Source organism: Struthio camelus, chromosome 6 (genome assembly GCF_040807025.1).
Source record: "Struthio camelus isolate bStrCam1 chromosome 6, bStrCam1.hap1, whole genome shotgun sequence".
Taxonomy (NCBI): Eukaryota; Metazoa; Chordata; class Aves; order Struthioniformes; family Struthionidae; genus Struthio; species Struthio camelus.
This window is the reverse complement of record NC_090947.1, coordinates 34,321,969-34,345,083: the sequence shown is the minus strand read 5'-3', so window position 1 is coordinate 34,345,083 and position 23,115 is coordinate 34,321,969. Positions and strand designations below refer to the sequence as shown.

Below are 23,115 nucleotides of genomic sequence, written 5' to 3'. Positions count from 1 at the left end.
ATTGCCTGCGAGGATCTGGGCTGCCAGGCCTGCAGCCTGCCCAGGCTTGCAATATACACGCTCATACACACTCCCAAACACGCTTCGCACACACCCCATGCATACCGCATATGCACCCTATTCAACTCCCCTGTTTAGCTCATATACACCCCCCCCATACACACCACATGGAGACCCATATGCACACCGCTGCGCTCCCCCGTTCCCAGCCACCCGAGCTGTGCGTGCTGTGCTCCGCAGGTGCGCGGGCCGGGGGTGCCTGCCTCTCCTCTCCTCGCCCCTCCCCGCCGCCGCCCTCCGCCCGGGCTGCGGCGAGCCCGAGGCTCCCCCCGGCCCCGCGGCCGCTGCCTAATAAGGCTCCGAGGCCGCCACCAGCCTGCGCTGGCGGGGCAGGGAAGGAGTTAAAGGGAGCCGCGTCGACCGCAGCGCGTATCGCCGCCGGGCACCGCTTCCCCACGCGCGCCCGCTTCCCCCGGCCCCGGCGAGCGAGGGGCGGCGCCAGGCGGCAGGTGGGCCGGGGCCGGGGCCGCGGCCGCGGCCGCGGGCGGGGGCGCGGGCGACACCGTGGGCTCCGCTCCGGCAGTGCGGCGGCCGGGGGGGGCACGGGGACATCCCGGCCTGGGACCTGCCGGGGGGCCGGAGGAGGGCGGGGGGACGGGACGGGACGGGACCTGCTGCCCCGCCGGGCCGGGCCGGGGGAGCCGCGCGGCGCTGCGTGGCCGCGGCGGGGCGGGCTGCGCTGCGTTGCGCTGCGGGCACATGCCGCGCTCGGGGCATCGCAGCCGCGCTTCCCTGCGCGCTCTCACGGCAGCCCCCGTCCCCTCCCCGGCAAAGGCTCCGGCGGCGGGAGGCGCTCGTCTCCGGCTCTCCGCCGAGCCGGCGGAGCGGGGTAAGTGCTTGTCATCTTTTACGCGTGATTTATTGTAGATTTATTGTTCTCCGGTGGCAGCGGAGGCTTGTTAAGGGCAACCTTTTATAGGCTCGGCTGTAATGATCATCTCACTTTTTTTTTTATGTGCCTTTCAAACACGAGGGTGCCTGTCTGGAGGCATACACAGAAAAGTTCCATCTATGATTGTCTTTCCTATTTCAGGCAAAATGCACTTTTTTTTTTTAAGTTTTGTTCTTTTCAAAATAATTCGTACCGTGTTGCACAATGCTCATAGTGTCTCAAAAGGGGACAGATCCTGCTGACACCACTCAAATATAATGCATAGGATGGGGGGAGGAGCTGACTGCTTAAAATCATTAGCTTGGAGAGGAGGTGAAATCACTTCCCTGTACACCGCTTTCATGCTGCGGAGCAATGTGCCTTTGGGAATGCTTTGCCGTTTAATCTTTCCTCTCCCTGCGTGTGCACATCTGCACACTCCCCTGGCACCGCTGCCCGCGCTCTGACTGCACGGCAGCAGCATGGCACAAGCTAGCAGTGGCGGAGAGAAGATTCTTCCCTTGCAGTCCCAGCCCAGCTTCCTGCTGGGTAAATCCATAGGAATACTTCTCCCAGAGACGGGAAGCAGAAGCAAAAGTGTTTTGAAGCCTAGATTATACTTGCTACACAGGAAACAGTTGAGAGGGTAAATGTGGACGCTGCGTTCCCCACACTCAGCCTGTGAGTGCTTCCACACATTGAGGCCTGTGGAGGGTGAGCACAGAGTTATGTGATGTGCAGAAGGTGTATTCCCCACTAAGAACCCTAAAAATTATGCCATCTCTTACTGGAGTGCTGCTGGAAACACTGTTTCTGTCCATGAGGCTGTGAGGGAAGGAGTAATTCTTCTCATGTGTTAAATCCCAAACTGAGGACTATCTCCCTTCCCCTACTTCCTGCACACATACGCTTTTATTTTTTCCTAATGACTTGCGTTATTATTTGCTGAATACAGTGTGTGCGCCTTCCTGTGCAACTTTGTACTTGCTGAGTTGTTCCCGGAACTAGGATCTAACAGAGCATCTTAGGGGCCTTTTGTTTTTCAGCCAGAATTTTATTTACTAATAACTGTCAGATGACACAAGTATTAAATACTCATCTAACGCACATCCACGGTATCTTCTGTTTGCTCATGATATAATTCTTGTAGGCTTCTAGCTATCTGCACTGTAGTTTTGTTATATAATGCTCACTGTAACACCTTGCCATAATATATCGCTCATCCTCAGCATTTTGTGTTCTAACCCTACAGTACAAGTGTCAAACTTGCCCTTGGAGTAGTCTCCTTGGCTGTAGTTGGAGTATGTTTGCCGCTAGTGGACCAGCCTCTAGAAAGATATGCAGCACATCTGAGCTGGTATGGGTTATATTTAATGGTATTTAACTTCTTTAGAGAAACATAAGCAGGAAGAAGATGCCTGACTTAATATATGTCACAGCTAGGATTTTCTATAAATGTAGAAGGCTCACACTAGTTAATATCACTGACCCAATTTTTATTGGTCTTGTAGGGAAATCTTAAAAGGTCTGCTGCAAAGGAAGTTGGAAATGTAATATTCTGCTGTTGCAAGCATCCCTCCGTTATTTTACTTGCCTTGCTTTTTGGTGCAAAGGAGGATGAAGGAGATAAATCAGTAAGAGTCTGTTGGTTTGCTTGTGTAACGCCGAAAGTGAATTTATGAAGTCTGAAATAAACAGTAATTATGTATTGTCCTTGGCTTAAGTTAAATTTGAGACGCACAGTTTTTTCACTGGTTTTTGATCTGTTTTGTGTTCTGCCTGCCTCCTCCTTTAAGACCATTAGGACTTCCTCTGGGCGATGATCCTATTTTTACAGTCAATCAAAATCCATACCAGGATCCTTACCCTGGCCAAATACACTGTCTCAGAAAGACTATAAACTGACAGTTACAAATTACTTTCAGAGCACTACTAAAACAAAATATGGATGTAAATAGAGTTCAGAATTGCTCCAACTGCTGTGCCCTAAAGTTGTGGGTGTCTCAATCTGGAAAGTGTGTGCAGAAGCTCTTTTTGTGAGGGCCATGTAGGAAGATAGCTGAAGCTTTCGGTTAGATCTTCAGAGAGTCTGGGGCCACAGTTTGTGGTTGTTGGACTCCGCTAAGTAGTCTGGGTTTAGGCTGGAGTATGGGCTGGAAGGGATCCTGGACTACTTCATCCGGCTTTTGCAGACAGCCTCATTTTATCTCCTTTATAAACTTGTCAAGTTTCACATTAAAATATGTTAGAGTTTTTTGTTTTTGCTATCTTAGAGCTCTGCTCAATAGCTTTCCCAAGCCTTACACCACAGATACAGATTTGAGGGGTTCTAACTAATGTAATTTGTTTCCGTAGCAGGAAATACCCTCTTCTCTCTTTGTTAGTAAGTCCTATACTTTTAATCCCCCTTTGGAAGGTAAGCTGTTTTGTGGTTTTTTTTTTTTTTCCTGATTATTTTAGCAACATGTTGCTACACCTGCTGCAGTTAATTTTTTTTTTCTTTTCTTTAAGCAACTTTTTCTGAGCTTGGGTGACCACAGTGGTATTCAGTGTTCCAGACACAATCTTAGCTAGGCCTGATTCAGCAGCCTCAGTCCCCTTTAATTATGGAAATACTTCCCTGATGTACATTAGGATTACATATACTGTTTGAATTTTTAGCATTGCATGATAGAGAAGGAATATGATTAATCTATAGTGGTGAAATAGGAGTCATTAGTGAAGCCAGATGGATCCAGGTAGGATAGACTCAGGACTATTTTTAAAGCCGATCCTCCAATAAATTTAATGTTATCTGTGTTATCTGTGTTATGGGTTTTGCTAAATCTTAGTCTTTCCTGAGCAATTGTAAACGGTCTGTTGAGTGTGCTACAACAAGGTCTGCCTCTAATAACATCTTCATTAAGCTTCTCTACAAACAGAAGAGTATACTAATTGCCAGACTAACATGTCATTTGGCTGCATGAACAAGCTACTGAACACTAACTTATGAATGGAAACTGGAAAGGATCACTTTGCAACCTGCTACATGAAAGAAATATCAAAAGGACTAACTGAAATGTGTCTGTGTCTCTGTTCTTGCTATTAAGAAAAGAAACCAGAAGGCTCATGCAGAATTCAGGTTTAATTTTCCTGACAGTCTTAACTAATTTCATAAATGTTTTTGTCTCTGAAATTTCAGCAGCTGCTCCCTATATAAAGGCTACACATAACTGGTTCTCCTTTAGTAGGAATGAAAGGAGGATTGAGCTCTATACAAATGAGGAGATTAGAGTTCAGTGATGTATATACCCTTTTAATACTGCTGGAAACCAAACCCACTAGAATAATCTTAACTCTCACTTCTGGTGAGCAGAAATTCTAGGAAAAAAAATTCCCTTAGTGACTTATTAACAAAGGCTTTTCAGGTTTACTGGGATTTATCATGTGAGCCTAATCTACCTTTTGTTCATCCAGTTGGCAGGCTTTAAGTTTTAAAAGGGTCTACAGAAACTCCTCCCCCAAACTCCTTATTTAATTAAAGAGGCTTGGTGCATTATTTACCTTTGAGTCTCCCATTTGTGTGGGAACAACGAGGTGGGATTAACATATTGTAAGATATTTGTGAATGCTGCATTATAAGCAAAGGAAAAGAGACAAACTTTGGCTATAATTTCAAATTTGCATTGACCTATGTGGATGCTATACTCATGCAGAATCTCTGAAAATGAGGCCACTCCTACATAAATACTAAAATGTAAATACAGGTATATAACACTTCAACAAATTTCCTCTCTGCTGTGGGTGCTTAAAGAGCCTGGATGTGAGCTGATTTTTACTTGCTTCTATGGGAGTTCTCCAGAGTCACTGGATGTGCAGATCAGGCCTTGTACGTACCAATATCTTATATATTTGGCTTTGGTAGTTCAGAAAAGACTGGTTGTTGTAGTTCTCTCACTGCTTCCTCCACTTTCTTCTCCTCCCCCACTCCATTCATTGTTGTAACTGTGAGCATCAAATTGCAGATAAAAGGACTTCTGAGAGAGCAAGGGGATGTGGCCCTTGCCAAAGGCAATTAAGTGCTTAGGATTACAGTGTGCTTTACAAAGTGTGTTCTTGCTGAATCCTTTCCCACTTCTGCTTGCTGGCACAGAGCAGTTTGTTGGCACTTACCTTTGTTATAATGAGCATTGCTAAATTTCACTTTGGTGTGTCAGTTCCCTAAATAAGTCCAGTAAGCTGCCGTGTCTTAAGTTCTGAAGACAGTCTTGCTTGGTGATTCTTTAGTAACGGTCAGCTTGGTCTCATCACCTCTTCTGTAGTTGGATTAAATCTGCTCACTTGCCAAATAAATGGTCAGCTTATGGCATATTAATTCTTCAGACTGAAATGCTGTTCATATGTACAGGTTTCTTAGGGCCAAAGCATTTTCAGCATCTGTCTGATGTAGCTGATGTGCTATAGGACTTAGCATCATCACTGATGGATGCTTTCAGCTGTTTTCTTCATCTAGAAAGAATTACAATAGACCATATATTCTGCTTGAAAGTAGAAGATGCGACTTGTGGGAGGAAGAAGAGATGCTGCAGCTGCCAGTCACATGCAGTTCTTGCTGTTTCTTCTTTTGAAATGCCATAAATGGCTGAGAGCCCACAGGTAGTCTGGAGCTGGAGACCTCCTGGCTGAGGAAAGAAAGTGATGGGGTGTGTGTTGTTTTGCACACCCACTGCAGTTTATTTCTAATTGCTGCCCAATAGGTTAAAGCTGTGGCTCTGAGTTGTCTTTTACTACTGCTTCTGTTATTCTTCAGCTATCTTGTGATCTGGGGCATCGGCGGAGGAGCAGGATACTATCTGAACTAAAAGATGTGCCCAAAATGATACAGGAAGTTGTAGTGGAGGATAAGCTGACTCCCAGGCCTGCAGTTTCACCCGAAGACGTTTTTTACATACTGTCTAAGCCAGTGTAGTCCAGTTGCCAGTGAGAAAGAATGAGACAAGTAATAAAAAAAAAATCACTATCACAATTGTTATCCTTAATAAAAAGGTGAAGGGATGAATGGATGATGGGGAAACTAAAGACTGAGTGAGTTGCAGATATGCTTATGAAGAGCACTGGGATTTGGGTGGATGGAGAGAAACACATTGGCACTTGATCTGGCATAGGTACTACCTGAAATATGTCCCAAATAATGAAAGGGCTCCTGTCTCATGAGTTAGCTGTTCTTATTTTCCTGGAAGTACTGTGGCTTTCCTGTGATGTTTGTTTCTAAGACCTATAAAAGTAATGTTTTGAAGGCAGCGTGAGTCAAGGCAACTAGAGCTACCCGTTCCCTTGGTTTGATCACAACTTTGTTGCCTTTGATTTTAAGGTGATGCTGTTCTGTTAAACGCTGTAAATTGATCTATAATCACGGTGCCAAGCCATACCTGACAGATAAACAAGGTGAGGCAGGGATGTGAAGTTTTCTGTATCTACCAAGTGGCAGGCACAATTTCATTTATTGCATAAACGTGCACTGCAAATAATTAGAGGATTTTTGACTTTAATACCCTATTAGAAAATGTATATAGCTGTGTAATCATATTTTCTGTAATATTAACTAGTATGATGTTGCTCATCTCTTAATGGAATAAATATATATTTAATTCCATTAATTCCTTATAATGATGCAAGCAGCTTGTTAATACTGAAATAAAGGCTTTTTCACTTGCATCTTTTCTTGCACTATAACGCTGTTTCCAAATTCGTGTCATAAAATAAAAAAGGGCGAGGGGAAGGCAGGGAGAGCATCTCTCCTGAGCAAGGATTAACACTGTAGATGGGAAGAAAGTGTGAAGCCATATTCTGTAAGAAGCACTCACAAAGCATAGGTTAGGGAGCTGTCGTCTGCATGGTTTTACTCTCTTGATCATATCAAAATGAAAGTTACAGAACAGAAGCAATAAGCAGACTGTCTGTGTTTAAAATACCCAGGAAAGAGAAATCTGAAGAAAAAAAAAACCCACCTCTTTTACTCAGGTTATTTATTCTAGGATTGTTATGAACGTAAGCTTCCCTTTCCTTTGGTGGGAAAGAGGAAGATCTTATATAAATGCTTAATGTCTGAAAGTGTGACTAGGTCTCCAGATCTCTAGTTCAAGTCTAGTCTAGTTCTGGAGGTGAGAAATGAAGTATCCATCCCTTTCTGTTTTGTACAGTGTAAATTATTCTAGTGTTTTTGTGGGTAAGCTTGGTGAGATCTGCTTGTATACACGCTGTCGTCATTTAAACACTGACATTCTGGCCGTGGTGGTGTTAGAGGGTGTATCTCACGCAGAGCCTGTGAGGCCATAACGGAGGGAGCCTGGCTTTGAAATGTAACAGCTGGTGTATGGGTGTCTCACCCCCAACTTCAGAGCAGTGCAATTCCACTGACCTCAATAGAGTTGCAGCATTCATGGTTTTCACTAATGTGGGAGCAAAACTGGGCCTATATTCTTCTAACTGGTCTATTTAGCAGCTCTTTTCCATATGCAGTCTCCATGCCAGTGACAGGAGCTTCCTGGAACTGACAGGAAGCACAAAAGACTCTCTTCTCTAAATCACTGGACCTTAAGAATATTGAAAGGATGTTACAACAAGCCTTATAATAAGCCATTGTCAGACTCTCTCTGAAGATGCCTGCAGTGGTATCGTACCTCTAAGCTTTCCAGAGGGGGTGTGATGACCCCACATGGAAGAAAATAGAAGAGTAATGGTTTGGGTGGCTGTGAGGAATTTCATGGTGCTACTTCCCTTGGCTGTAACTTGACACCAGCCGGAGGTATTTACTGCTGACTGAGCTCGCAGAAGTAAGAGGCAAGCCAATACTGTATCAGATATATCAGGCAGTTTTTAGGAAGAGATCCTGGCTTGTGTATCTATGCATGCCTGTATGCATCTTTCTGGCTGGCGAAGGAATGGTGAAAGCTGGTTTATTTGGTGGTCTTGATGTCTCTTTCTTCTTCCTACTCATTTTACTGTTCCCACTCTGTATAGCAATTCTTCACTTTGCAGTATGTGCTCGTGATTGGAGTGAACGCACCTGAATGGAGGAGGGTTTCCGGTGTCTGGAGTCCAAACTGCAGCATTCCCCCAGGAGCTGCAGGCTGTGTCCTGCAACGCCGTTAGCTCTATTCAGGGAAGTGCCTTACAGCATGGTGCAGAGTTAGTGGCAAGTGTTACCTTTGTGTTGCTGGCAAAACAGACTTGAGGGATTTTATTGATTGGCCAGAAATTAAGGACAAACTTTGGATCACCGATTCAGGTATTGAGGGAGAAGAACACCACAGGCAGTTACAAAAATTACTTACACAAGCACCTCTCCGACCCCTTTCCTAGTTTCAGCTTTCCACGTTTTCACCGCAGAATCCCTGAATAATAGCTGGGGTAGGCGGGCATCTCTGGAGGTACCTGCTCCAACCCCCCTGCCCAAAGCTGGGTCAGCTAGAGCAGGTTGCCCAGTCGGGCTTTGAAAATGTCTGAGGATGGAGACTCCGCAGCATCTCTGGGCAACCTGTTCCAGTGTTTGACCACCCTCACGAGGAGGGGAAAAAAAACCTTTAAATGGCATTTCCTGCCTCAGTATGACCGAGGTGATGCTCAGTCCGTCCGAGTTGCCCTGGTGAGGACGTGGGCTGCCTCACGGCACTTACCAGCCATCTGCTGCCCTGCTCCCTCAGGGGTGTCCCTGCCCTCCAGGCTGCGCTCACCCAGGAAGTCCGGGTCCCCTTCGGCACGGAGATCCCCCACAGCGTGTCTCCAGCCCTGGCAACTGCCAGTTTCTTTCCCAAACGCATCGGAACCGGGCGCTTCTCCGCCCGCGCGCCGCGGTTTCCTTCCCGCTGCTGCTTCCCTCCTTCCAGAACCGGCCGGAACCGGTTCAGGGCGGTTGGTGCCGCCGCCCCGCTGCAGCCGCCTGCCCTGCGCTCCTGGCCGCGTGGCGGTGACGCGTGTGGGGACAGGCCTGTGGGGCGGTGACGGGCGAGGGGACCCGCCAACCCGAGGGACGGGTGAGGAGAGGGGAGTTGCGCGGCCTCCTGCGGGAATGGCTGGCCTGAGCGCCTCCGATTGCAGGCCGGACTCCGAGGTGCTCGCTGTGTTTTCCCTCAGCTCTCAGCTGTTGCACCAAAATTGTGTAGCGGTCGATGGGGGTTTTTGCCCAAGGTAAAAATTTAAGTGAAGGTGGGCGTTTGGACTGGGGCTACTTACAGGTTGAACAAAGCACATCTCGTGCTGGGTGAAAGTCAATGCGGTTGTTTAAAAGAGTATTTTGCATGGGTTTTCTTCAAACGTTTCTAAACTTCGCTGAGGTATCGCAGCTTCGTTTTACATGAACTCGTGCTATGATGTAGTTCGTTTCAGGCAGCTAATGAACTATTTAGCCCTTTCTGTTTAGCTCTTGCCTTCTATGAGACTCTTAAGTTATATTGCTTCTCCAGAGTATTTCCAAGTTACAGCTGTGGGCGTTGAGGTACGGAGAATAAATCCGTAGTTTGGATGGGTTTGAATCCGTGTGTGGACTCCGTTCCTGACCGGAGCGTTGCATCTAAACCACAAGGACAGAAAGACAGGGAAAGCCATGGATGGTCAAAGAGTTGTCTAGGTAAAACTGTGTGGACCTTATTTCTGTCTCTGCATATGTGTGTATGTGTTTTTCCTACCCCCCTGCCTGTTAAGCAGTTCATGACAGGAAGAGGTATTGAGCTTCTGAGACTTAATGTAGCATCCTCTAACTGCAGACTCCTTATTGCTTCATCCCTTTTGTGTGAGATACCGAAAGCAAACATAAACGGGTAAGCAGATTTTAGTGCTTGATACCCCTGTCTTTTAAGGACACTGTTCTGTTCCTTCAGAATAGCCTGTCTTGTGTATGTGTTCCCTCCTCGCCCCCTGAGTTTAGCTCTACAGTTTATTTGACAACTGGAGTAACCTGCTTTTTGAAATTGTTGTGATTGTTCATCAGAGCACTGAGCTGGATTCTGTGCGTGTCGCAGGTCCTGTGGCTTATATGAGAGATGCTTGGTTATTGATACTGCTGTAGAGAGCTGTAGTAGTGTAGTGCACTTCTTCCTATATTAAGGAGAGAAAACAAAAACACTAAGGGTGTTTCATGTCTGTCCATGCCCTTTATCTGTTCTGTGATGAATGGAATTCACTATATAGCTTCTTTAATGCCAGTTCCTTTCTAGCTGGCTTTATTAAAAGCATAAGGTTTTGAGACAGACTGCATCAGGAGTAGCCATAAGAGGCATCTTTGTCAAACCTTGCTAATTTTTGATCTTTGTTGGATATGGAGATTTTTTTTCCCCCAAGAATCAAATGAAAATATTTTCTTTTAAAACTCTAAGAGTTGCAAGACAGTGAGGAACTAAATTGAATGTCAAGACAAAGGTTTTCTTGTCTTGAAGATAAAACTCTCTGTAATTGGACTTCTTGTGAGGTATTTTTTACTCTGTCCAAGCTGATATTTCACTCACAAGACAGGAAATACAGCTCTGCTGATTAAAATTTTTTGAGATATAAGTAACTTACTGTTTTCAAAGACAGTCTAGCGGAGTGCATCTGAAATGAAATTATTTGTGATGAATTAAAAATTAAGTGAAAATCTTGGTTTACCTGGGATGGTAAAATAATTATTTATGGATGTCTGTAGTGTTTTTGCAGATGTGAATGGTGCTTTTGAGGGCAAGGGTGTTAAAAGAGGAGCTCTGGCACCTGTGTTTGGTCTAAATTGTTTTATTTCCTGTTCTTTGTTGTTCTTGTTCCCCCTGCCCTTTGAGCAGTAACCTATATGTTTGCTTTCCATCAGCTTGCGCCTTTGTTAGGGTTATCATAGAGATGAAATAAAATAATAAAATGAATCCGGAAGCTGCACAGGAGGAAGAATACCAGCAATGCGTATTTTTTTTTTTTTTGCATTGATTATGGATAATCTTCATTAGCCCTTAAGAGACAGTGGCCAGCATGTTATGTTGCTATGTTGGAAGAAAGCAGTTATCTAATACCATATTGCTGTGTTAAGCCATGCGGTGAATTCTAGTTTGGTTGTTGTAGTGGCAGGAGGTTGTTTTCTGAAACCCTGATGAATCCTGGCAGTTGCTTATCCTCCGGAAGAGGTGCTGTGTGTAGGAACGCTGAGTCTAGCCAAGAAATAAATAACATTAAAACTGCCTCACTGTTTGAGTTAGTCCAGTATTGTCTGACAAGGCAATAGGAGATTCTTAAATGCACGCTCTTCCACATCGACTTCTTTTTCCACCTCCCTGGTTTTCACAGTTCTTGTGTTAGGAGTATTATAAGGTACATATGTTTAGTCCTTTCAGTGTCCATTTATGGGCCTGTTGTCCAGGAGTTTGTTTAATCCCCTTTTGAATCTGTGGATATTCTCTGCCTTTGCAGCCTCCTGTGTAAGCAAGTTCCAGAAGTTTGCAACCTGCTGTGTAAACAAGTGCTTTCTTTTATCTATTTAAATGGATCTCCTGCTAGCCTCAGTGAGCGCTCCAAGCTCTAGTATTGTGGGATTTTTGTGAATAACAGTTCTGCATTCAGCAGCTCATGTTCTTGTTTTGATTTTGTTGTTGTTTTTTGCAATACTTGGTCATATCACCTTCTGTCTTCTCTCCAAACCAAAAAGTCCCGACATTTTTAGTCTTTTCATGTAAATTATCTACTCCATTTCCCCTGTTGTCCTTCTCTGCACCTCTCTCTATATCCTTCTTGACATGTGGAGACCAGACCACAGTACTCAAGTTGTGGATACATTCAGATTGCGTATAGTGGCAAAAAGATGCCCTCTCCCTAGCTCTCAGTATCCTTTCTGATGCTATTCTGCATTTTGTTGGCTTTTTTTGACTGCCACTGTGCACTGACCCCATGACTTTTGGAGAACTATCAGTGATAGCTTCCTCCAGCATCTGGGTTGGAAGGATTAAATTATTGCCTGGATGAACTACCTGAAATTTATCAACACTAGAGCCTACCTGCCAACTTTTTGCCCACTTGGTTAGCTTTGTGAGGCCCTTCTGGAGTTCCTCCCCATCGGCATAACGCTTGCCCGCTCAGTAGAGCTCGGTGTCATCTGAAGAGCTGGAGACTTCACTATTCACTCCCATTTCCAGGTAATTGATGAAGATGCTGAATAGCACCAATCTGAACACTTATCTGAGGGTCTGCAATGCTGACTCTTCTCCATCCTAAAAAGCGTCTGATAAGCTCTACGCTTTGCTTCCTTATTCTTTATGATGGGCTTGCTCTGGCCAGAGACGAAAGCGAGGCTCCCAAGTCTGTGCTTCCTAGGATCCCCTCCACAGCCCTGCCTATGGGGGAGAGTTGTGCAGGCCAGAGCCTGCCAGCCCCTGGCACAGAGGCTGTCTGTAATGCTAGGTTTCACACCCTGGCTAGCAGTTCTGCAATTTCATGTTTGAGGTTCTTCAGAACTCATGAGAATGCTGCTCTATCCTAGTGATTCATTAGCATCTAACTTTCTTGTTTGTATCGTTACTTGTCTAGTATTTCCTGAATTTACTTCAGGTTAATCTGGCTCCTCTGCCAGTCCACTACAAACTGTGCAGTGGGAATGGAAATCTCCCCAGCAATTTCAGCAGTACAGGCTGATTTAAAGAATTCACTGAGCTTCTCTGCTACTGCTTTATCATCCCTGTCTGACCTTTTTACACCTTTGTCAGCTAGCACTTCCACTGATTTGCTAGCTGATGGTGATGTGTTTAAAGAACTGTTTGCTAGCAGCATAAGCATCCTTTGCAGGCAGTTTTTGGATTGTTTTTTTCAGCTCTTCTAATTTCCTGTTTACATTTGACTTGCCATACTTTATGGGCTTCCCTGTTCATACTTAGGCAAGCTATCCATTTTTTAAAAGCTAATCTCTACCCTACAATACCCTCCTAACTCTCCCTTAGGCTTTCTGCTTTTGAAATGCTCCTTTTTAGGATTTTTTAACTTGCCGCATCCTTATATAGTTCACTTCCTTGATCCTGAATATCTTTATGCTGGTTTTGTTGGGTGACCCTTAGCACCAGTGCCGTTCTTCACATCACTTAGCAGATTACCCATATAAGCTTTCTCTGTTTTAAGTTATACTCTGTACTTGGAAGTGTTTCTTCCACTGGAGAACTGTATACAGATCTAATATAATGACTGATACTGTATTGTCCCTTTCCTTTCTAAGTAGGCAAAGACTGAGGGAATATTTATGGGTGTCCTCATGTGTTGCTAATATATGGCAGTTATTCATATTGTATACTTAGTGGAAGCCATTAATTAAAATTTGAGAGGCACAAGGTCTGTGTGAAGCTGTTCTTGGGGGGTAATGATGCTACATAATCTTTTTTGGATACAGTATATGCAGTGAGGATTAAAACTTAAGTTACACATATTCTACCCCGGGGTTTCACAAAATTAAACCCCTTTGCCCTTAGAGCATCCAGAAAGAGGATAGCCTTGCTCTTCCAATTTTGTAGACGTGGAAATAACCTGATGGACGATACCTTGAAGTTATATGAAAAGTCTCTGTGGGACACGTTTGTAAGAGCTGAAGTGTGTTTATATTCATTTCTATGCAGTTACTGGAAGATTTTCCTCTGTGCCTACATTTGAAGGAGCCATACAGAAATATTTATTCTCTGCAGATGCACTTAGAAGAGCTGCTCTTGCAGATTCAGTCCAATGTTGAAAGAAGATATACTAAACAAATTATAGCTCGTTAATATTGCTTAGGTAGTTGAAGCTAATGTTAACCAATAACACCCGGATAGCTGAGTAACCTAATACTGCGCTCTCTTTGTACCATACCAGTGAGGTCGCATGTATTGTTTTTACTAAGAGCAAGGGACTGGAAGGGATTTTCTGGGCAACGTCCAGCCCCTACTATCACAATCACCTTGCATCTTATAAATCACCTCACCTAAATCTGCAGAGCTTGTCTGTTGGAGCCTTTACTTAATCTGTGAGTGCTGTACCAATCTTCCTTCAAATCTAGCCATGTGTCTGTGCTTTGTTGAAGGTCTTGGATTCAAGCCTACAGCTTGTCTGTTTGGACCAGAAAGCTGTTAGAAATGTACAAGCTGTTTCTGTGCGAGCCTGGGGCAGTGATGTATGTAGATGACTGCTGATGGATTGCAGGAATCCCCCATCATATGAGCAGCTAAATAATGAAGTAGAGTTGTATACTTTAAAAGTTACTGCAAAAAAATGAAAGTGAAATTGTCCAGATCAATTTCTTCATTAAAGCTGACTGGAATAACATCTGTGGTGAAAACCTGTATCTCATCGTTTCATTATAATATGTGGAAGGGAAATGATGTCAGGTGAAGCAGTTCTCCCTCATAAGAAGGAATTGGACTTCATGACGCTTTTTTTCGAGGTCTTGTTTCTGTTTAAGTTCTCATGAATGATTTCTTCTCAGTGGCTGTTAGGGTCTTCTGTGGTCATTGGCTTTGGTAGAGCTCCTTGGCTATGGAATTGTTCTTGGTGCCAGGCCTCAGAAGGATTTTGTTTGTTACTTAGGTGTGTGGGTTTTTTTGTTTGTTTGTGAAAATCTTTACAATCAGGCTGGCAGGCTTGTATGGCTAATCTGGCCAGACCTGGCCAACTATCAGTTGTCTGATATGCAGTTGTTAATTTCCACAGCAATTTTTTTTTTTCTGAATGTGAAATACATACCTTAATGCAAATTATTAGTAGGATTTCTGCTAGAGTTTTTCAAATGCTATGGTCAAACACCTAGTTCTTATCACTTTTATCACTACATTTCAAACTGTTTTGCAGAGTAGAAGTACCAGAGGTGGAAGGAGCTGGAAAGGACTTCGCTGAGGTCTGAAAAAAAGGTAAGCAAGGTGAATCTTCTGAGTCTGTGCCTGAATGCAAAGTTGCCTTAGTCTAACTGAAATTGGTTTACAAGTTCATTGGATAAAACCTCTGAATGGATACTTGTATTACTTGTAACCTGGGCTTAGTCTAGATTTGGCTTAATTTACTGGAGGGGGGGGGGAAAGAGGGAGAAAAGTCCCTTTTAAATGCAAGTGTGCCAATAAGAACATTCCAGTTTTCTCAACCCTTCTACAAAAATCACCCTTTAAATTTATTACCTGGACTCCCTGTCTCTTGTACCTTCTGGATGACTGAGTTATTCTTCATCCTCAAATGAAAGAACTGGAATATACTTTCTAGGGAAACTTCTCTGCAAGATTCCCAGACTTACAGGAGACAGAGATTTTTGGAAATGAAAAGTGGGCTTACTAGGAAAACTTAAAAGCCTTGAACTGTTTGACAAATATTGAATCTTAACTTGTGAAAACAAAACCTAAATTTAGTTTCAGTGTTGGGACACGATACAGTTATTTTGAGTGGTTCTGGTTAGCTTCACTGCAGAACAAGGGCTGACTACTCCCTTTTGCATTAAGACATTACGTAGTACAGCAGTTAACTTTGAGTTGTATTATGCCAGCTGCTGTGCAAACACCAAGGGAGAACTTGTCACTGCCGCCAAAGAGTTTTGTCTCAGATAATGAGCGGTCATTTACTTCCAGTGAAGTCAACTTTTTTGTGGAGAGCAGTACTGAACTGATAGAACTGCATAGCTGTGATTTGTTTGTTTCTTTAATCTAGAGGAATTTACCATGCCTTCTGTTCTTACTCCCTACTTTTCAGAAGCCTATGTCATTTCATTGGTCTTATAACATGCTCAATAACTTGTGTTGCTAAAACACATCTTCCAGAAAAGCATCTGTTTTTTGTTTGAGATATAAAGATAGGGGACCAAAACAACTTTTTTTCTAACTTATTAACTTTTCTCGTGCTTTAGAAGAAAGGCACTCTCCAAACCTAGTCTTCTACAGCTTCAGTTTTCAGCTGCTGGATTTGGTATGTCTTTGCCTGTGAGATAACTTTAGTACCTGGTACTACTAGTCTGCCTCTGAAAGCATTTCTGCTTTATTTGATAAGAAACCTTAATAACCATCTTAAACTGAACTTTTTACTTTTTTGGGCTGTATTTATATATTTTTTTCCGATTCCCAAATCGTTATCATAGCACTTTTCATCCTCTCCAGACTCTTTCAGTGCCCTTTTAAGGAATTATATGGATAACTCCACTGTCAAGCCAGAAGTCTTGTGACTTCTGCTGGCTCATGCGTGAGAGGACTTGCGTTTGTTTCAGTGAGGTGGTAGACACTTTCCATTATGTGTGTGTCAAATGTACTGAAAGGCCTTTCAGTACTTTACTGTCCTCTGAAATGGTAAATTTAAACCCAAACACTGGAAGAAAACTGCTAGTGTTGGATATTTCCTAAAGAAGAAAGGAAGAAAATAAAGTGGGGGAAGAAAATCTAAAACTCGGCGCTGGGGGTTGATCTTGACTGTGCCTTATTACCATAGTCTTATCCTTTCCGGTTCATAAAGATGCTGGCAGTTACTGAACTCTGACCTGATTAATGCATTGGAGGGATGCCTAAATACTGTGGTAATGATATTGCTTCCAGTTGGTTTCCTGGCAGGCTGACTGGCAACAGGATGTCCTCTTTGTGGTGATAGGGGGGAATAACATGAATTTTTACTTTTTTTTATGGTGCTTGTCTCAGCAAATAAATACCAGTCATTGGGTCAGTCTCTTTGAAAAACGGTAGCCTTGTGGTAAACTGAATTCTGTAGATTTATTGGAGTCTATAGCATAATGCAGAAAAAGGGATATATCTATGTCACTATCAGAGACTTAAAAGCCCTGTAATACCTGCTGTCCTGCAGCCAGCATGGAGCTCTGTCATTTGTAGCTGTCTGTATCCTGTGCATGTGGAATCCGTAGGATAATCTTGGACTTATTTCTTGTGGGAAATGCAGGATTTCGCAGGACTTAAATTCAAAGAGTTGAGTACAGTTGCTGCATCAGGGAGCAGCTGTAAGAAATTCTTGAGACGCTGCTATTTGGGAATTGTTTTCCTGTATTTTGTGCTTCAGCCAAGGACCAATGATCCATCTCAGTAAAGGTGTTAGAAGGTTCATAATAAACCTATAACTAACTTTTTGAGTGAGATTTGTAGGCCATGCTGTTTCGTTATCACTAACTAGTTTTAAAATTAATTCAGGTGTGTCTAGATAGGCCATTTCCTGTGCAAACAGTAGTGTGCATACGCTTGATACATTATAAAGAATGAGATGGAAAATTGCCTTTTTTTTTTTTTCTCCTCTTCCCCTGTCACTGCACTGCTGCTTCACACTGCATCCACATAAATGCATGTTGCTACTCATGGATGTGTTTGAGCTCCTAAACTACTACTATTCTCATCTATTGATCTCTTGATATCTTCAGTCAACAAAACATCTAATGAGGTGATGCGCTGTGCTGACCTCTGGACCCAATATGCCTCCAGTGGCTAGCCCAGGAAGTGATCTTTGGAAAAGGGATGCTCTAACCCTGAACATGTTAACTGCACATGTTTTAATATAACCTAGGGACACCATTGTACTGTTGGAATTTTAGCACTAGGAGAGTGGGAGATGATAAATGGCTATAGAATGAAAAGCCTTGGCAACAGTTTCAAACTTTGTTTGCAGTTTTTGTTGCAAGGAAGTTCTGAGATTGAGGTGGTGCTGAGGCAGGCCATGCTATAAATCTGTGACAGAGAGAACTGGCTGGTAATGTTCTCTGAGGCTGAGATGTCTTACAGCAAATGTGGTTCTTATTGCAAGATCCCTCCTCCTTCCAAGAGGACTGGCAGCTGGCTCTTCTACTGCTTGAGCCAGCAAAGCTGTCACTCTGTTTCTCCCTTAATCATCAAAATAATTTTTCTCTAGCCCATGAAATAGGTGACTTCATTTAGGCACAGGTTTGATGGTGGGACTAAACTTGCTGTGGCCTCCCTGTAGGTAGGGTGCAGAGTGGCAAGGAGAGGTTTATGGTTTTGGCGATGACCCGTTTATTTGCCTCACTTAAAGTCTACTTGTGCCTCATTCCCCATCAATTTTGCTGCTGAATCTTACCTACATCTATAGGTAGGCCAGTAGAAACACTGTAGGAATGAGAGATGATGAATACAAAGCACAAAGGGAGAAAGCTGACCCCTTCTGCCACAGTCCCAAACGAACTTAATCCCTAGTGCAATTCCAGTGATTTGCACAAATCTGACCCAGTGTTGCCATGCAGTAATTAATGGCAACTATCTGCATAATCTCAAGGTAAAGGAACACTTGAAGCTTTCTGTGATAAAGCTCTTGGCGGGGGGGGGGGGGAAGAAACACTGTTCCAAATTCATTTTACTATCCTGATTGTCTTATGAGGACCCACAACAGCCTGAAAAGCACAGCAGTAAGCAAAGTCTTGCTCTGATCTGGATTACAAGATGGAATGCATCTGGCCTATAGAGAAAATTGACATCAGTGTCATTGGCTAGTGTCCAGCATAGGAGAAGAAATGACTCCAAAATGGATTTACTGCTCTAGATGTTTGGGAGGAAAGTGTAGCATATTGACTTATCCTGTCAAAGCCAAGAAAATCTGAAATAGAGATTTAAGTTCCAAGCCTAATTCCTAAAGTTGTGGGCAGGGAGTGGGGAAAAGGGAAGTGTATTCAGTGGTATGAAGCTAATGGTAAATTGCCCTGATATGCCCTCAGAAGTGTAAGCACAAGTTTCAGTAATTTCAGAGGGAACTGTGTGACATAACGAAAAGATAACATACACAGAAGTAACCAGCTCTGGTAGTATCCTTGCAGGGAATGAAACCCAGTGGTCCAGGAGGGTCTGTTCAGCCCTGTCCCCAGTACCTGTGCCATACAGCCTCTTTCATATTCTGATCTTAAGGTGGAGTTAGGCAGCTTTCGTTAGTGGAAGGCTGTTTCTTTCCCGTACTTGGAAGCATTCTTCTGATTTCTAAGCTAAATATATTCATTGCCATTTTGTACCCATGATTTGTATGCTGCTTGGTTGGTTATCCCAGCCCCTTGTTACTCTGTATAAGTATTTTTGTTTGATTTTTGTTTGATGTCTCTTAACAACAGTGTGCTAGCATGAGTAGGACTGAAACCCAGCTGAGAGATGTTTATAGCGAGCAACAAACTGAATCATAGGGAACGTATACATGGAAGTTAACCCGGTTAGGTTGCAAGAGTGCAGCTTTGGGTGTAGACTTATTCCTCCTCAAAGGGACAGACATCTCTTGCTTTGTTCCTTTGCCATCTATGCAAGAGGAGGTTGAAGGGGACGTTGGTGGCCTAATGGATAGGGCCCTGGAAATGCCTTCATGCTAGCAGGTGAATGGTGAGTTGTTGAGTTGTGGCAAGAAACCAAATTGGAACAGTACTCCCTAGTCCATAGTCTGATGTGGAGAGGTAGCTCCCAGAGATAAATTATGAAGAATGTTTAATTTGAGAATGTAAGCAGTGGAAGAAAGCAAAACCAAATAACCCTTTATTTTGAATTGAGTTTAGCAGTTCTGAAAAACATTAAATTCCCTGTTAGTGCAGTTAAGGATGAAGCTGGAGCATATATATAGTTTGATCTCTTGATTTGTGTAGACAGCATTTTTCAGAAGTACCTACGTCCTTTTGAACATCAGTGGAAATTAGATAAGTATCTGAGGAGCTCTTTGAAAAACATATTCTCTATAAACGTCATTGCTTTTCACCATGACTCTCCACAGAGGAAAGGTGCTTGGGAGCTGAGAGCTTACCTGTTCTGCCGTGGTTCTGCAAATAGAACAGCAGGTTCTTGGGGTGTGAGGGGAGGCTGTTTCTCCATGGTTAGCTGTGTGGAAAAAGCTATGACTTTGCTTATGGTTTTGGATTGAAAAACTTAAAAGTTATGTAAGGTTTGGATACCTATATCCAGGTCTTTTTTTTGGCCATATCTCTATTTGTTTATCAGCAAACTAAAATAAGCTGTGTAATGATCAGGGAGATTCTCACATAAAATATATTTCCACAATTTGTCATAATTTACAACTCTCAAAAGTTACTAGGTGGTAAATTATGGTAGGAGTAAAGGAAATTCAAATTTCAAATAGCTGCAAAATGAAGTAAACTGGTTTGCTATGAGATTCCTAGGAGTCTTGTCTTATTTCTGTGCGAAAGAGTAACTGAACTGCAGTGAATACTGCTTGTGAATTGGGCTGCTCCTGCCTCCATTGGATACCTTGCTTAACGAAAATCCAGAAATAATAATAAAAAAAAAAAAAAGGTGGGGGGTGGGGGAAATGTTTCAGTGATATGCTTTCTTTTTGTTTCACCTTTTCTTGAAGCATCAACATACATCCTGTTGCTTTGCCCCAGTGGAAGTCCTATAGAGGTTTTAATGAGTTCTTTGTTGGGAAGCTCATTTGGATAATTAATCACAATAGCCTTGCTATTTATATCAGCTCTCCTTGTGATCTCTGATAGCCATAACCTGGCTTGGGCTACCATGTCATGCTGCTTCCTTCTTCCTCAGCCACCTCAGCAGATCAATCGAAGGCAGTAAGCTCATAAAATAAAATAAAATTTTGTTGTACATCTCCCATCCTCTTTGTCCAAAAAAACTCTCATGCAAGCTGATAAGACTCCCCCTGCCCCCTAAAAGTACCAGACACTTCACATAAGAAGGATCTCTCTTGTAGCCTTCCTTTAAATTGCAGTAATGGGCAGTATTACAAAAACCCAAATGTTAAATAATGCTCTTTGGCTCATACCCGTTTAGGTGGAGGATGAGGTTTATAGATGTGTTTCGTTAACTAGTACACAGGCTACAGCATTCACTTAAGTTAGGAAAAGACTGTTATGATTCTTACCTATGCATCAGGTTTGGGTACAATGAGGGCAAACCCAGATTTGCCCTCTCTCATTGGCATAAAGGTACCCTGAAGCTTCCCAGCTCTCCTCCTGTTCTCCATTCCCCCAAAGTATTCTAATATTTGGAGATTTGTAAGCACAGGTTTTGGGATTCCGTGTGCATCTGGAACTGATAAACTGTTGGTAATGCAGAGATGTAACCCTTTATACCTCTAACCTAGGAATTCTCCAGAGAGAATTTACAGGCACATCTGATGTAGATGCAAGCAGATTCCTAGGAGCTGAAAGCAAAATTAAATGTTTGCTGTTGAATGTGTGGAATTTTCATTGAAAACTATGTCACAGGGGGTGAGGGGGGATAAAAATTGTATGGTCTGCTTTGCAATAAATACAGCCCTAATACTTTTGTACTAGGAGCTGAAGAGATGTGAGACAAACAAAACTTGTCAGGCGACATTAGTGGGGAGAGAACCTTTTGGAAGACACAGGATAGAGCCACAGAGGAGTGTGGGGGGGGAGCGGGGGAGGAGGAAGAAAACTCTAACAGAATCTTCGATTAGTTGTGGTTCAGTGAATGGCTTTGTTGAAAACTCAGAAAAGAATTTAAATAGAGAAAGCCTGATAAGGTGCAGGGCATCACAGATCTGTTTCCATAGTGACATTGTTCAAACAGAGGCTTAAAAATGTGAATACCGTTGCAGCCGTGAAGGATACCAGTCTTCTAGTGGGGATACTGACTGTTTTTTGCTTGGCTTCCCCCCACCCCCCTGTTAGGTGGATCTGGAAAAAGGTGTGTGTGTGTGTGTGTGTGTGTGGGAGAACAGGGAGTTAGATAACTGACTTGAGATACTACTGCTTCCTTCTAGCTCCTGCTTTCTGCAATTCTGTATTCTTTCCATCCTTTTTTACTTTGACTATTGGCCTTCTTTAAAAAGTATATTCAAGTCTTTAAAGAAACCAACAAACCAACGCTTGCCTGTGTTTTTGATAAGATGATGCAATTAAATCATTTATTTAAAAGTAGGCTCCGTGCGAGTGTAACCCAGTCAATACCTTTTTTTATTTTGTGTTGCCTACCATCCTAATCCTGTTGTATCCATTGGGAAATCCATCAAGCATCACCTTATTTTCATATCTGATGCTTCTTCCCTTTGAAGAGCAGGGTCAGGTCCTGGTTAGAAAAAAAAGCTGTTTCATGTTACAAGTATTGTAGTACTAGAGGTTTCCTTTAATTTTCCTTCTCAAAATTGCTATTCTGCAGACTTTTTTAGTTAAGTATATTCTAAAAATAAGCACAAACCCCTTAAGTTACAGCTGTACCATCCATATTAAGATTAAGAGCATACTAGTTATGTCTATCTAAATTATGATACTTTCTTTTTAAAAAAAAAAAAAGCATTCTTTATTTTAAAAAACAGCAGTTCTTGGACTCTCTTGAACTTTTTATTACAGGCTGAATAAGCAACCTAATAAGGAGGGAAATTTATGTAGTCGTAGGGGAAACAATTGGGTGGAAAAACTTTCTGCTGCATTAGAAGACTGGTTTCAGTGCTATAGAAGACTGGGGCAGTGTGGAAATGCCAATCTTTAGGAGAATGGCCAGATTTAGACCACTGTCACTCAAACCTGTTCCATTTCATGCTTTGGTTGGATCAGTTGCACCCAGTCTGCATCTGATCATTAAACTATTGTCATCTAGGAAAACCAGTGGTTGGAAATGGAAACATTGTTTACTCACTGAACCTATTGACCTTAAAATAAGGGAAAATTAGCTAGGGAAGAGTTTTGTCTTCAGTGAGGTAAATGGATTTTTTTTTTTTTCCGAATTGATTAGTTGGCCCAGAACTTTACCTTTAAAATGACTTGAATGCCTATTGCAGAAAATTAATTTTCTGCATCTTGATTCAACAGCTGCTTTTTGAACTAAACACTCCCGAGAGTGTTTAGAAGCAGAGGACAAAAAACAATTGTGAAAGAGCGGTGTCTTGGCATGGACATGCTACCTTTAAATAGACTATTCTAGTCAGACTACATATTTATTTTGCTTAAGGAAATAGTCCTGTACAAATGTCCTGTAAAAGCACAAATCTGAGTATCTAACACTGATGATGGCAATAGACTTGAGCGCTGACTTAAAATAGATGAAACTGGAAAATGGATTCTATGTTCCATGTTTTTTCCTCAATCAGATCCTGTCTGAGTGGCGAAAGAACAGATACTACTCATTGAATTCTCCCTCCTGTCCTGAGGAAAAAAGCTTTCATTGAAATTTCTGATTTCCATTCTTAGGGTGAATGAGGGGAATCAGTCAAAGGAGAGGAAGTTATTCCTCTTTGTACAGTGTGGAAACTAAATGTCAATTTTAACTAAACTTTGCTTTCAATGAAGAGTGCTATTTTATACTATTCTGTAA

The 23,115-nt window shown here is 42.7% G+C and overlaps 1 protein-coding gene across 10 annotated transcripts in view; it reads left to right on the top strand.

Annotated features, from left to right (window-relative positions):
- Positions 1-346: 346 nt before the first annotated feature.
- MYLK (myosin light chain kinase) overlaps positions 347-23,115 on the top strand; it is a 226,987-nt gene continuing 204,218 nt past the window's right edge. For 2 of the 10 annotated variants that reach the window (XM_068949089.1, XM_068949080.1), the window contains exons 1-2: positions 379-509; positions 14,717-14,775. The gene's annotated coding sequence lies outside the window, so the exon portion shown is untranslated. Of the gene's footprint in view, positions 510-684; positions 890-14,716; positions 14,776-23,115 lie in introns of those variants that run through there. The other 8 variants (XM_068949084.1, XM_068949085.1, XM_068949083.1 and 5 more) reach the window with 7 other exon arrangements.